The sequence below is a fragment of the Notothenia rossii genome, assembly GCF_949606895.1.
Source record: "Notothenia rossii genome assembly, chromosome: 2".
NCBI classification, from domain to species: Eukaryota; Metazoa; Chordata; class Actinopteri; order Perciformes; family Nototheniidae; genus Notothenia; species Notothenia rossii.
Genome location: NC_136904.1, coordinates 16,409,352 through 16,426,344, shown reverse-complemented (window position 1 = coordinate 16,426,344; position 16,993 = coordinate 16,409,352).

Sequence of the window (16,993 nt, the reverse complement as noted above, 5' to 3'; positions counted from 1 at the left end):
TTTCTAATCAACCTGAGTACTCGCTTCATGTGTCCACCTGCCAATGTTCTGTTTACAGGAACTGGGGCAGTGTTTTCATCTCTGCCGTGCTGCTTGAAGTGGTTTGTGAGCTTTGGCATTGGCATTTCTCTTTTGATGGATTGAAAGCAAATAACACGAGAGCATTCATCAAAGGGCCTCTATTGTGAGACTGAGATTGAATTATGATTGTGAATTCTATTTAATTATTTGTTCGAGACAGTTGTGCTTCTTTTACTTCTTTCCCATCTCTAAAATACCCAAATGGACATTGAAAAGTATTGGTTTATAGAAAGAAACACATGCTTATCAGAGGTTCAGATATGAGCAGTTTAATTTAATATCAAACCAATATTCAGTCTAGAGGATTGCAGTCATTATTCTGCCTGTCCTCAATCACCATTTTACCATTATTTCTCCGTCCTTTATCTGCATGTTTCTCTCTGTCTCTGTCTCTCAGCCTCTCTCTCTCTCTCTCCATCTGTCTCTACAGCCTACTTTGTCCTTTTCATTTTCTCTTTTCAATGCCGTCCGTATTGAGCGGCCCACAGCATTTGGATGCAAGATGAACTTTGATAAGAGTTAATGAGAACACAGCATTGTACGGGGAAAGAATGGCTCGGCTTCACTCAAGAGCCTCCTCACCAGGAAATGGACCGTAAAGAGCCACAGCCACCCACTCCTCCAGGTTTAGAGGAGAGGAGAGGGGGAGGAGAGGAAGACAATAGAAGAGAGAGAGGATGTGAAGGACAAAGAATACGAAAAAAAGAAATATGTGATTAAGGCACAGAAATGTGGAGAGCCCAGGGTGCAGCCATAATAATAGATGATTATTGCATTTTAAATAACCCAGCTTTACTACAACTAAATTGCACTGCGCTCTGAAATGTTCTGTCTTACTGTATCAATAGATTGTGCACAGAAAGTAAATTAATCCATTTCAGTGTGCTTTCCCTCTTTAGCTGGACTCAATAATGTTCTGTTAAAAGCAACCAAACACCAGCTAATCATTTTGGCTTTAAATCATTTAGTATAGTTTCCCACATGCCCGAAGAAAACAGGTTAACTGAACTTGAGTCAACATTTAGTTCAAAGTCTACTTGAGTAACATTTAAACAGCTTAAATTATGTAAGAAAACAATTCAGTTTAGTGAACAAGCTCAATATACTTAAAGGGGACCTATCATGCAAAATGCACTTTTTGAGAGCCAGTGGTGTAATGGGGATTTTTTTAGTTAGCGTTCTTGAGGAAAAGAGCTGCCGCAAAATCGGCGGACGGCGAGCTGGCTGCTCGCCGCGAGGTCACGAGCGTGATGACGAATCATAATTTTTTAAGGAAATCGTTTTTATTTTTTATTATAATTACTGTGAAATGTATTATGTTTTTGTCATTAGTGCGAATGCTGTTTACAGCATTCCACTATAGTTCTTCAAATCTTTATTCTTCCCCTTATTTCAGCCAATACTTTGGCACTCCATAACTTCAGCTTATTTTCAGCTACAGAAAACATTCAAATATTAAACTATTCAGCCTGTTCAGGAATCGATGGGAAACCTTCAACCTTTTCAAAATATGTTATACTTTTTGAAATATTCAGCTTTTTAAACTCTTTTTTAAACATGGAAGTCAATGGGAGATGCCTTCAAATCCTGTTCTCCTACACCTTGCGCCAAATGCTACTCCTTCCACATAATTTCAGCGAGGCACTTCATTCTAACTTTCAAATGATCACAAGACCGTCAGCTATTCAATTCCTATTCAGATTTTTGATATCTTTTAAACTTTTTGAGATATTGAATTTAGTTTGGAGCTTGGTAGAGAGGCCTTTTTCCGATTTTAACATTACAGTGGATGGAGCAGCTTGTTAAGTCTAGAGTGCTTTGATCTCAAAACAGAGTGGAGCAGTGCTTAAAATTCTCCCCGAAAAATGTTTTAAACTTGCCATAATTCCCAAACCCTACACTCCTCAGACATATTTTTTCATGAAAAACTTAGGAAAACCTCTCCTAGGTTGTAAAATAAAAAAAGATTTAGAAAAAAAATTAAACAAAATGCCTCTTGAGGGCATGAAGAGACAAAAAGTCCAGCTAGCTCCCAATTGATTCCCATGTTAAGAACATCCGGATCTTTCTTCAGAACAGAGTGAAGTGCACTTTAGACAAACTGCTCTCCTCTTCACATTTACCACACAAAACCCAAAAAAAAAACATATTTCAGTTCATTGGGGTTCCCTGATGCTCAAGGCCTGGTAATTCTTTAATAGGAGCCATATTTTTTGAACAGGTGGCAAAATTGTCAGATATACTCCTCAATGCATTCTTATGGGACTCAGTGCTGCAGTTGGTTGTCATGGTCAGATTGTCATGGTTGCTGGTCAGATTGGAGCCACACACACACGTGAGTCACATCATCCAATCAGAGCAAACACCATGGAAACCTTTGATCTCTGGGTTTACACACACAGGTGTTTGTAAACATTCAATCACTACTACTTACATTTTATATCTTTATTTAACTCCTTCAGCCTAATTTCAGCTGCAGGAACCATTCAAATATCAAACTATTCAGCCTTTTCAACACATGATATCTAATAAGATGATCTCTCTCTCTCTCTCTCTCTCTCTAACACACACACAGACACACTCTCTCACACAAACTCTCTCTCTCTCTCTCTCTAACACACACACACACACACACACACACACACACACACACACACACACACACACACACACACACACACACACACACACACACACACACACACACACACACACACACACACACACACACACACACACACACACACACACACACACACACACACACACACACACACACACACACACACACACACACACACACACACACACACAGGCCAAAGGCCTTTGCCCACCTAACCATTGTTTTTATGGGTGAACCTCCCATTGATTGATGTCAGACATCTCATTTTGTTTTTCTACACCTCACACTCTCCAAAACCAAACACCCCTTCAAAAGAAAAGCCCTATAGATGTAATGCTACTTGAACTTATACTACTACGTACATCTGATATTTAACTCCTTCAGCCTACTTTCAGCTGCACAAACTATTCAACTATTAACTTATTCAGCTATTTCAGGACAATGAGGCTATACATGTTGTTTATACCTTTTTTAAACCTTTTTCTTTTAAATATTAAGCTTTTTCTACATTTTTGTAGCTATAAGCAGCTACCATTCAGCTAATAACATATTCAGCTTTTTCTGCATTTTCAGCTAAATTCAGCCATAAATGTTCACAGTTTACAGCATTCGCACGCATTTTCTGCAGGAAATGCATTTTCTAGTTATTACAACAAATACACATTTGCAACTGATAACACTGGCAATGATAATATATTTTTTAGACTATTAAAAAAAAGATCATGCTCCAAATAAGTGGGGGTACGGCGTAGCCCCGCGTCCAACGCCCACTACACCACCGCTCAGAGCTAACCTGTACTGGAGAGCATGTGTGTGAAGAAGATGGATATAAAAAGAAACTCACCATGTGGTATAACCGGCAAGAGAAAAAGCCTTTGAGCTCCAAACTGTTTCAGAAATAATCCTTGATAATCCATGATATGGCGTTTCATCACCGTAGTATCTGCCGGTAGAATCTCCCGCATGAGCAGGCATAAGCTCAGCCCCTCTTTTTTATCAATTTTTTAAAGCTTTATACCCAAAATCAGCACTTTTGAAACAGGAAGTGAAATAGAGGGATATGAGGCATGGCTAGAATGGGTGATCTGAGACCTATGCTGTTGGTGACCTTTAAGACATTCATTTGAGACACATAGAACAACACCAGCAACAACTGAGCTTTCTTTTTATATTTTTAAGAGTTAAGTAAAAGTTCTTCATCATCTGATTTTTAATTCATGGTTTGATACCCAATGACTTTGGCACAAGTCGTTTTTAATTATCTGCATTTATAAAACATTAGAAACAGCTATATTTTCTATACTCACATTTATTAAAAAATGTCAATAACAGTGAATTCTTCTAACTATAGTGTCTGTATTTTTGTCAGATTTTCATATTAATAAAAAGTATATATGTATTCAAAATGAAGTATGACACTACCCAACAATACTTAAACAATTTACTCCGATGAGATATGTTGCTGCGTCATTGACAACCAGGAAAAAAATAAATAATGTCCCCTCCATTGGTTATAGGAAATCTTTTCAAATGTTTCACTGTCAGATATGATGCTCTTTAAGTATTAAGTATTTAGTATTTTAGTATAGTTTTAGCTTTTTTTGCATTTGCCAATCATAGAACAGATACTATTGGAAAACAGTGCAGAAAAAATGCAAAAGCACTTTACGGTCTGTGTAGTTTGTTTTTTGCCCAATTCGGGTACATTTGCATTTTTCCAATATTTTAATGCCGTTCAAGGCCGCGTCCTATAGCTGACTGAAAAGCATTAAAGATTCATGTTTCTCAGTTTAGGGCTTACATTGTTAACCATCTTGGATATTCAAGCAAAAAACGTCAGCACTTGATCTTCCATCAGTCTCTTTCCAGACAACATTGTGCGTTTACAATTTGCAGCCAATCTTAAAAAGGAAAGCAATTTTCCCAAAAATCCAAAAGATATATGCAATTATTATGTTTTTGCAGCAGCTCAACAAACTTTAGGGTACTCTATCTCATTAAAGTTTAGCTTGGCAGGGTTGTCTATTCTCTACAGAGAATATAATGTTTGAGGAAATAGTTAAGACAGCATCCACAAAAATGTTTATTCCCAATAGGCCATTTCATCAATCTATGAAACTCGCCTCTGCCAAATAAGTTTTAGCGCTGTAACAGAAAACTCTCGTCAACAAGATTGAGACAACTTTTACACTTTTGTGAAGAACATTTTAATATTTTACATTATTCTTGTTTATTTTGTGATTAGTGTGAGTTGTAATGCCAATAAAACCACTCAGTTAATAAAGCCATGAGAGTTGTTTGGAATAATAATTGATAAATTAGATGAGATGTTGAATATATGTAAATGGGGTTTCATGATAGATTCTGAAGGGGCATAAAGATGATTATAAGATAAAAATGAAAGCTTAATCAAGGATTAAAGACTACATGGAATAAAGCAGAGGAAGTGCTTGAAATCAGAGTGGCCTCCATCGTTATCAACCGAAAAAGACGGGTCCCAAACATTGAGAGGAGAGGAAGAGAAAAAATGATCAGGAGGCAAATGAGTGGAGCATCTTGAGGAGGCTGCTGATAAATGAATAAATACAGAGTTGAGAGGGGAGAGGGCTTCTCAAGGATGCCATATCTTAATTGAAAATGACAGCTTCAATTAAAAATGTAATCATTCTGTCCGTTTTCTAATTAAAAGCGAAACCACTGATAGTTTTGACTCATTAACTTCAAAGAGTGATGCAGTTTGACAGAGAGGGGGGGAAGTGTGTCATTTGCTGAAAGGAGAAGGCGAGCAAAGTGGTGCAAAGTCTGAAGAGGACAGATGCGTTGGGTGAGGATAATCTGTTACAATTACTCTGTTTGAGAGACAGATACAGCTTATGGATAGGGGACGAGTGGTTAAATTATAATCACCAGCAGACAGTCACAAAGGTTGTTAGGCCTGACAAAATCAGTACGCCCACACCAGTGAGAAAGATTGATTTGAAAGAGTTTAACTAAAACTGACCCAAACCACACACACACACACACACACACACACACACACACACACACACACACACACACACACACACACACACACACACACACACACACACACACACACACACACACACACACACACACACACACACACACACACACACACACACACACACACACACACACACACACACACACACACACACACACACACACACACACACACACACACACATTACCTGATACACACAATATACAGTCTAAGATACACACATATGATTCTGTCATCAGGAAGAGGCCACTCAAGGTCTGACCCACCTTCAGAGAGAGAGTAGTGAGGAGGGAGGGGTGAATTGTGAGGCAATTGAGTCCAATATTTTCTGGCTTTTTTTTGGTGTCCTGAGGCAACAAAACATGCTCGATGTACACATGATTTAATACTGCTAGTTGTTTTAACCATGTTAATAACATGTGGTATTACATGTGTGCTTGCCTCTCTTAATATTTTACCCTTTTTTATTTTTGCCTTTTATCTGCACTGTCCCACAATCTTGTCTTGTGAGTCAAGGTGAATAGCGCAAAGAAACACTATGCATAAATGATTTCCCCATAAACAGTACAAGTTTGGGATACATGCCTTGCTCATGGACGCTTCAGGATGAGCTGAGAATCCAACCAACAGCCTTTCACTGCACTCAGTCCACACAGCCTCCTCTGTAAAGAGTATTGTACATGTTAGTCAAGCTTACACAATTCAATAGTTGTCTGTTTAAAATAGGAATTTGAATAAATCATTACTTATTTGGTCTGTTTCCAGTAACATGTCACCAGCATTCGTCTTGGTGTCTCTTACACAGTCTGACAGAAACTAGCAACATGTGCCGAGACCCTTTGGTTGTCATGAAAGATGATGTTTTTGTTTTTCCAGAAAGAAAAAAAGAAGCAAAGCTGCATCTCTCTCTCTCGCCTTTTATTTTGTCCGCCCAAACACCTTTAACAGCCATCTCTTTACATTCTTAATATTTACTTTGCTCTGTCAAATCGATACTTGCAACAGAAAGGAAAACAATACGACAATGTGAACTCTTATGGAATGATTTCATATTTTGAAACATATTAACTCGATGTAAATTAGATTATAGGTCTCAGATGCCAAGTGAGAGAGTTATTCAAGTACTCTGAAATAAATGTAATTATTTATAGTTTCTTAAAACTTTAGTAACCCAACAAAGCTTAATTCTTTCTTCTTCACACACAGTCTATGGTAATGCAAACCAAGCACCTCCACTGGAGCACCAGAGGAGAGAAGCGAACAGTGGTCTCCACTTTTATGTCAAGCATTTTGCTGATTTGTAGCTCATTTTGAATTCCTCCAAAGTAAGACATCTCAGTCTGTGGGTATGTATCTTTTTCCATTTAATAAACAACATTTAAAATCACATTTAGCAGGTGCATTGTCACGTACTGAAAGACGTGCAGTATCACATTTAGTTCAATTTTGAGTGACACATTCAATATTAATAAACTTAAATAAACAAGCAAACAATACTCTTTGTAGAAGCGAAGGGCTGGAGGGCGGGGATTTCAGGACTCTGAAAACCGAGTTTAGCATGTCGACTGCAGCAGGTAGACCGCTGCTCACTGACTGCAGTTTGCTTTTTTCAGCAGGGTTCAGTATGACTAATTTACATAATGGATGCTGGATAAACCAACGTTACAACCAGTCTCTGAGCAGTCAGCCTGATGGAAGCTAAGTTGAACGACAGTGCATTATATGAGCAGATCTTTGAGGCATTTTAAATGCAACTACATATCCCTAAAATAATGGTGGAGCAAATGGAGAAAAAATGCTTTCTGAAACAGCAACTGATCCTGTTGGTCTCAGGTCAACCTACCCTCAGCTGTTAATGGAGGGGCGAGTCTAGCCTTCACTTGCTGCATACATTTACCAATGCAGATTTCACTGTGCTAACATCACAAGCTTGTTTCTCCAACATATAAGCGTTTCTGAAAATGAATAGATAAATTTACTAAAGCAGAGAAAGCCAGCCATGATCACAAGATATTGTCCCTCAGACCTAACATTGGAGCTGATGGCTAATCATTCACAATAAGCAGAGGAAACATATCATTAGACCATTAGCTTGCATAATGTTGCTCTATGAGGTAAGTGGGAAAACAGGGCTTGAGTTACCTTTATCTGCCCCAAAACACACACAGTTTTAAAGATAGAAGGAGAAAGAACAAAATAACTATAATAAAGAGTAATTGTCTAGTTTAGTGTCAGCTTCCAGTCCAGAGAAGATCACTGGAAACTGAATTCTAAATAAAGTCCTCCATTTGTTAGTCTCTACACAGTACAAGTTAAGTGGAGTTAAATCTGCTCTGCAGCTCACATCAGACACAGTTCAGAGCAGAGTATCCCAAAGGAGGAAATGAAAGGTCTGCACAAGTCACAGACATACAGTAGGTAATCAGCTCCTAACTTCTATCCCTATCGTCTATTCCTTGACCTCTGAGTGAAACATCACAAGGTTAAGGGATAGTGGATAGGAGAATTCAAAAGGACTTAGGAGAAGAGACTGCGGTACTTTAGAGAATCCGACTGCACTTTCACTATCCAACGTGTTTATGATGCGCCAGCGGACATCATGAATGTGCGTCTGCTGCTGTGGGGAAACTATGGGAACTACAGTGTTCTATACAGCGGACTGCATGGATGTATAATAAGAACGAGGGACTACTGTAAACGCATCTAGAGACTCTGCACCGTGCTCTGATGCTTTTGTTTTATGCTTTATGAACGTGGACAACAGAGAAACATATTCTTCATGACCAAAGTTGGAATTGAAATAAAAAAGGAAAGTGAAACTTATGCTCGTCACCCTCCGGTCCACATTAATACAAATGATCCCAATACGTATGATTGTATGAACTATGAAAAGATCTTAAAATCAATACAAATGTATTTATTATAAACGTTAGTCCTTAACACCTATCACTGTGTATATCACCATTCAAACATCTTTTAAAAGTTGAACAAACCCCACACAGCTCAGTGAAATTTTGACTTTATTTGATCATTTCAGTAAAAACTAACGTTCATATTTCTCTTTTTGATTATAATACTGATGAACGTTCAAAACAAAGCACTTTGGTAAGTTACCACATACGTTTTAAAATGCTTAATAAGCACCGTAACTTTCATGATATAGCTTCTCGGTCATAATCGGTTGTTTCCGTGAACGGCCGACTGTTGTGTGACGTCAAATGCTGCGGCTGCAAGGCATTGTGGGGCAGCATTTTCTCCTCTCCTTTCGGTAAGGGAGGTCCAGCGGTTCCTAAGCTAAAGGAGGTTATAAAGGAAGTTTGAAACCTCCTTTCCTATCATTCTAGAGAATTCGAACGGCACTTATCATGGCTGCCACTGAGGGACTTCCGGGTCATTTCACTGCGTTAGGAAGGTTCCTAAGCTAAATGGACTATTCGACTGCAACCATAGACGAGTCTTCATTGTTTGTACATTACATCATAACAATTTAAATAAATCATCCTGACTTACTATAGAGCACTGAAGTAAATATCATACTTACAGATCTCTATATAGTTTCAGTAAAAAAACAAACTTAAATGCATAATGTAATCAAGCGAGGTACAGGTATAATAATTGAAACTTTGGGTGCAGCCCTGCATCATCAAAAGGGTAGTATTCCCTATAGTGAGCCAGCAGTGTCTCCCTACAGTAAAACAACAGCTCAGTTTTACTGCCGATCATGAAGGCAGCCTTACAACAAAGTCATTAATTAACATGTGGATTACGATTAAACCCAGGGCATTTTCAAACAGCAGTACGTTAAGAAGTTGTATATTTCTACGTTTTCTTTTTTCATATATGGAGCATAGGGCAGTGTGTATGAACAGTCTATGGTATGAACGTAAAGCTGACGAGGCCAAGTGTTTCTGACACGGTTGTTGTTGTTGTGTTTGTGGTTTACAATTAAATTATTCTACCTCACGATGTCTGTTTGAGCACTAATTTAAGTTGCTATGAGAAAATATTTCTAAATCAAGAATTGATGTGGTCCAAAGAGAGTCAATGGAGTGATTAACCCCAATCTGCAGTTCCCCTCAGCTCCATTGTGTTTCATACCATTGTTTAGATTTTCTGACGTGCAATACTGTTTTGGTTTACTCTTTAAAAATCTATTCAATGCTGCATCAGCCAACTGTTAGCAGATAAAAAAGCTTTAAAAGCAACTGTGCAATACCTGCTCCAAATCAAAAACTAGACCTAGTCTACGTCAGTGACATGTTCTCTAACATTTAAGTCGGCTTTCAATACATGTAGCTTCTCTAACAGAGTTGACACGTCTGCTGTCAGTGCATCTCTCGTGTTTAGAAATATGACAATTAGAATGTGAAATTGACTGCAAATGCAACAAAAATAAGTGCAAACTTTTCCTGTAACTGTTTTCAAAGCCTAACTTTTCAAATGTTCGCTCTGTAGTATTTTGTTCGGGTATGATTTCTGTTTTCTTTACGATTTCTTTCAGGCTCTCTGGCTGATGCAGAAACGTCTGGTTAGTTAAGAGGTTTTTTTTTTCCTTTTTCGTCACACCTGGGCAGTCCAAGTGAACTATCCCTGACATAGAAAGATAGGGCTGCGTAGGATGATGAATGAGGCTGTTTTGGAAAGCTACTCTTCATCCACTTCTGACTCACTGCAAGAGGCAAGGAAACGGCTCTAATGCAAAGTTAACCAAGTTTTACATTCTCTCTATCCCTGAGCATAATTGAATCCTCTTTCTAATTGGTCCTTCTAGCTGTTAGACTGGCCAATATGAGTTGGATTGTCCTCTGAGAAATATGCTCTGTTCCTCATCGAGCCATCTCTCTTTGTTCAATACATCACAAGTTTGGAAATGGCTTACAATCAGTGTGTTTGTTCTGTATCCCAGAGATGCTCCAGGGAGAGACAGCTTCATCCAAAACTGAGATCAGACTGGGCAAAGCAGACACTGTTATCTCACATTCAAGTAACCAGCATTAAAACCAGATCCTCACAACACAAGACAGTGTCTGATGTTTACAACACTCTGCATTGGACCATCATTTTCCATCAAAGAAGAAAACATATTTGACTCCAAGGTTAGTGATCCTTCTTTTATGATCTCCGGATTTTGAAATCTACAAAATAAAGAAACCATATGTTCCCTAATGTATATCTACGCCCATAAAAGGACACATTGGTGCTAGGGAATGTTTTATATTGAACAAGAGAGTACAGTATGTTAAGTGTAATGTGTGTGTGTATGTTAAGAGGCGCCATTTAAAGACTTGTAAAATGTGTAGCTGGCCACAGGCCTATTATCATCAAACAGGGGAAATTCTCACCACATGGACACTGTTACACTGACGGAGCCCTTCCTGATTTATTCACCACTGATCACACATACAGGTGACTGCACACACACAAACAAACAGGAATGCGTTTGCATCCACACTCACACCAAAACACACTGGCTCAGACCCGCACTATAGCTCTCTGTCCAATTTAGTTTGCAGGTCCAGTAGCAGAACATAATGAGGTTTTCACACCGCGACACTCCAGCAAGAGAGCGACGCGGGAGGACGGTGTGAGGGGGAGTCAGTGGGTGTGACACGGACAGAGAAGGGGAAGGAAAGAGAAAAGGCACTCGATGATAATGTATGAGCTGTCGGCAGTGCTCTATGGTGGGGGGAAAGAGCGCAGTGGTGCATTTAAAAAGAAGATTATCATGTCAAGATACAGCAATACCTCGATGAACATAGATTCTCATTGGGTGACGATGCTCTGCTCCATCTGTCTGGGTCTGAATAATCAGAGTTGCTAATCAGGAGAAGAGGGTGTGTTGGCTCCAAGTCGTCTCATAAACTGACCACGTTGAGTTTGAACAAGGAACAATCATTGATGGGTTTTTTTGTGATTCATATAGCTTTACTGTCACTTAGCATTTAAGGTTATATATAGACTAATCAGATGATCAGATGTGCGTTTTGTCATTCAAACAGTAGGTTTTGTAGCGAGACACCACCCCTTGTAATGGCTATTTGTTAACTCCCAGACACTTCCCCGGATTTATGTATACAATGTTTTTTAATACACAGTAAAATATGTCAAGACGACGGTGACCATTCCTTTGGCCCCTAACAGCCCTGGTGTGAATCAGGCTGTACCATCTTAAATCTACTCTGCGATCTGATAGGTGACAATTAATCAAACACCATGTTAAGCTAACCAGCATGCCACCCGAGCCACCAAACACATCAAACAGTCCTCATCTTCTGTCAACAAAGGCCTACACGTCTATCACCATTAGACGACAGCTAACATCATGTTAAGGCTAACTCATAGGCCATGTCTACTGTTTTTGAACACAACACAAGAAACAGTCTTAGATTAGTGTTAGGCATGTCCTTTAGAAAAAATGAATACTCTCTTTCTAGTCCCAAACGCAACACCTCTAGACATGCTTTTTCCACACCCTGAATTTGCAGATGCTGTATCTGAACATACTGGAGACGGAGCCTGGAGCTGCTACAGCTGACACCAAAGGTTAAAAAATCAATACAATTAATATAGAAATATGAATAAATACACTAGCATAAAATAACAAGCATGTTAATGGTTATTAAAGCACGTCGAGAAGCAAGAAGACAGTATTCCTTATTCTTAATTTACAACTCAGTGTGGTTCTGAAGGCCACAGGGAGCACCATTTATATTCTGCTGTAATCCTAACAACAAAATAAAATCAGTCCATCCTTGAGTCCAAGTGGAAGTTTGTGCCAAATGTGAAGAAATTCCCTCAAGGTCTTCCAGAGAAATTGCGTTCCTGAGAATGAGACTGACAACCTGAAAACACAATGCTTCGTCCTTAGCTGTTGCACGCATGTAATAATAAAACACAAGTGAGATGCTCATACTAAGCTCTACAAGTTTTTATATTTTATTTTCTTCTTTTTTCAACTGAGAAGCCTTTCAATATTTATGAGAATCAAACTGTGACTTTGGTTTTAAATGACTCTGCTCCTAGATGCTGCAGCAGTTAATGGTTTCAGTGCAAGAGAAAAACGGTGTAAGGATCTCAGTTATTCATCTAGTACTGAGTTCTGACTCCAGATTCAAGTAAAAGTGCACCTGTATTCTTTACACTTGTACAATAGAAAAACAAATCACAGTTTTGGTAGGGCTTGTATCCCAATTGTTTTTAGTGATTAGAAGCTCACTGCTGAACCTCAACATGGCTTTGTGCCTCCTCATGAGAGTTCATCAACACTACATTGCCCAGAGCCTTTATTTTTTGCGATGTTGTCAATTTGTCGGTTGGCTAAGCACAGCTTGAATACGAAAGCTAAAACAAACCTCTTTCTGCAGGCTAATAACCTATAGGTTAAACATAAAAGCATAGGTGTAGTTCAATACACTTCTTAAGGATAAGCTATTAGAACGAGGACTTTCTAAGAAGCAAGCTTCGACCTTAATGTTTTTTAATCTATGTATCTGTTATTCACTTTTTCTGCTGGATGAAATCTTATTTTATTTTCTATTAATATCTAAGCATGTGACATTGTTTCCATGTTTGTAATTTCCCTTTCAAACGTGTTTTAACCATTTCCTCATCCTGCAGGATAACTTTCTCTCTCTTCTCATCAGCCATCCACCCCCAGCCCTTTTTTATTTCTAGGTGAGTCAGTCAGCTGGGCTGCATCAAGCCGAGTTCTGCTCCACTAACCTGTTCCCTCCCGACTCACCCTTTCTCCCCCCTCACCTGTCTGCTGTTTCTCTTTTTAATTCCTCTAATAGCTCACAATGAACCCAAATGCACCTATCTGGAAAGAAGGTATAAGGTCAAAGCCATAAAGAAATAAAGTAAGAGTAGAAACCATGCCTGCACTGTCTGGAATCGTACACATAGTATGTTTATTTATGTTCGTGGTGTGTTCCTGTATATATATAGACAACTGTCTGTACATGTTCCCGATTTCCTGTGTGCTTAACAAGCTGCCAAGAGCAGTGCTGGGCTGTGCTGTAATTTCAGCAATATGCTCACATAACTGTAGCACATGTGTTGCAGTGTGGCCAAAAACATTTTATCTTAAAACTATGACTCAAACTGTCACATACATGAATACATAAATAACCTTATTGAGACTGATTTCCATCTGAACTACTAAGATCTTTAACGCCTGTATATACGGAATAAAACAGTCCAGAAATAGTGGCTAGCAAAACAAATATGGAATCAACCAAATGTAGGCAGATTGACCTATTTCTGAATAATATATTCAATCTCAACCATGTACTGTTGACGGAACATCCGGAACAGACAACATTGTGGAGTTATGGCGACAGCATTAATACCTTATTCAACTGTGTCCAAAGTGAACTGTATAGGGTAAATGATCTTGATAACAATGAGTCAATGGATATAATGTCACATGAGGTGTGCCAAGCTATAAACAAGCTGTCGGACAACAAAGCCAGTGGTGTAGATCATATTTCTGCTGAATTTCTCCTCCCAGCTATCTTCACACTGACATCTTAAATATGTCAGTATGAAGACAGCTCCTCTTCTTTCTACCTGCTTTACTGCCTTTATGAGTCATGGCTTGTTACCAGACTCAATGTTGTCTATTCTGTTAGTGCCAGTTATTAATAAGGGGAAAACCGGTAAAGTGGGAAGCCTAGATAACTATAGGCCCATAGCATTAGCCAGCATATTGTCAAAAGTCCTAGAAAGAATTCTGCTGGACCGATTAGATGACTTTATTAACACAACAGATAACCAGTTTGGCTTTAAGGCTAAACATGGCACTGCCTTGTGTATGTACGCCTTAAAGGAAATTGTCAACAAATATAGAGGTAATAACTCATCAGTTCTTATGTGTTTAATTGATGCTTCTAAAGTCTTTGATCGTGTTAATCATAGGAAGTTATTTGTTAAACTGAGTCAAAGAGGGGTGCCCAAATACATTGTGAGAATTCTGGTCCACTGGTATGGCCACCAGACTATGCAAGTAAAATGGGGCAATAGGGTCTCAGCCCCATTTGGGGTTAGTAATGGTGTCAGACAAGGTGGAATTATGTCCCCAGTTCTTTTTAACCTTTACAGTGGGGCAAAAAAGTATTTAGTCAGCCACCAATTGTGCAAGTTCTCCCACTTAAAAAGATGAGAGGCCTGTAATTTTCATCCTAGGTATACCTCAACTATGAGAGACAAAATGAGAAGAAAAAAATCCAGAAAATCATATTGTCTGATAAGGACACCAGAAACTAAATTGTAGACTTGCACAAGGCTGGGAAGACTGAATCTGCAATAGGTAAGCAGCTTGGTGTGAAGAAATCAACTGTGGGAGCAATTATTAGAAAATGGAAGAGAATGCAAGATCTCACCCCATGGGGTCAAAATGATCACAAGAACGGTGAGCAAAAATCCCAGAACCACACGGGGGACCTAGTCAATAACCTGCAGAGAGCTGGGACCAAAGTAAAAAAGGCTACCATCAGTAACACACTACGCCGCCAGGGACTCAAATCCTGCAGTGCCAGACGTGTCCCCCTGCTTAAGCCAGTACATGTCCAAGCCCGTCTGAAGTTTGCTAGAGAGCATTTAGATGATCCAGAAGAGGATTGGGAGAATGTCATATGGTCAGATGAAACCAAAATATAACTTTTTGGTAAAAACTCAACTAGACGTGTTTGGAGGAGAAAGAATGCTGAGTTGCATCCAAAGAACACCATACCTACTGTGAAACATGGGGGTGGAAACATCATGCTTTGGGGCTGTTTTTCTGCAAAGGGACCAGGACGACTGATCCGTGTAAAGGAAAGAATGAATGGGGCCATGTATCGTGAGATTTTGAGTGACAACCTCCTTCCATCAGCAAGGGCATTGAAGATGAAACGTGGCTGGGTCTTTCAGCATGACAATGATCCCAAACACACCGCCCGGGCAACGAAGGAGTGGCTTCGTAAGAAGCATTTCAAGGTCCTGGAGTGGCCTAGCCAGTCTCCAGATCTCAACCCCATAGAAAATCTTTGGAGGGAGTTGAAAGTCCGTGTTGCCCAGCGACAGCCCCAAAACATCACTGCTCTAGAGGAGATCTGCATGGAGGAATGGGCCAAAATACCAGCAACAGTGTGTGAAAACCTTGTGAAGACTTACAGAAAACGTTTGACCTCTGTCATTGCCAACAAAGGGTATATAACAAAGTATTGAGATGAACTTTTGTTATTAACCAAATACTTATTTTCCACCATAATTTGCAAATAAAGTCTTTAAAAATGTGATTTTCTGGATTTTTTTCTAATTTTGTCTCTCATAGTTGAGGTATACCTAGGATGAAAATGACAGGCCTCTCTCATCTTTTTAAGTGGGAGAACTTGCACGATTGGTGGCTGACTAAATACTTTTTTGCCCCACTGTATATTGATGATCTGTCCAAGCGACTGAAAGCCTGTAATACTGGATGCATGATTGGTAGTACTCTAGTGAACCATATTATGTATGCAGATGATCTTGTTGTGCTGAGTCCATCTAGCGCTGGTCTTCAGCAGCTTCTTGCTGTTTGTTCTGTGTATGGTGTGGAACATCATGACATCAAATACAACGCCAGTAAGAGTGCTGTCATGATCTTTATAACCAAAGAGGATAAATGTCTTAAATTTCCTGATTTTAATTTTTGGATATTAATCTTAGTGTCTGTAATAAGTTAAAATATCTTGGACACTTTATTACAGAAAAAATGACAGATGATGAAGATATTTATAGGCAATGCCGCATGATGTATGCACAAGCAAACATTCTCCTACGTAAGTTTGGTGCATGGACAGATGCAGTGAAGATGTCTCTGTTCAGAGCATATTGTACACCACTCTATACTGCACATTTGTGGTCAAACTACAGAAAAGCAAGTTTACGGAAACTTCAAGTAGCTTATAATGATGCCATGAGAATATTTCTGAAGAGACCTCGATGGTCGACTCTAGTGCAAGTGAAATGTTTGTGGCTGCAGGAGTCAATACTCTACAAGCTGTTTTAAGAAATCTCATGTATAAATGTATTTGCCGGCTTAATAACTCTGATAATGAAATCATCTTGGCCTTATCAAACATAAGGTTTAGTACTACACGCTACCAATCGCAGCTGTGGAGACATTGGTGGTCTCTTTGTAGGACACCGATTTAAGTTATTCTTGAACTATGAATTTTTTTATGCTGTGTACGTAATTTATTATATGTAATGCCTTGTATTTTATCTATGTAATGTCT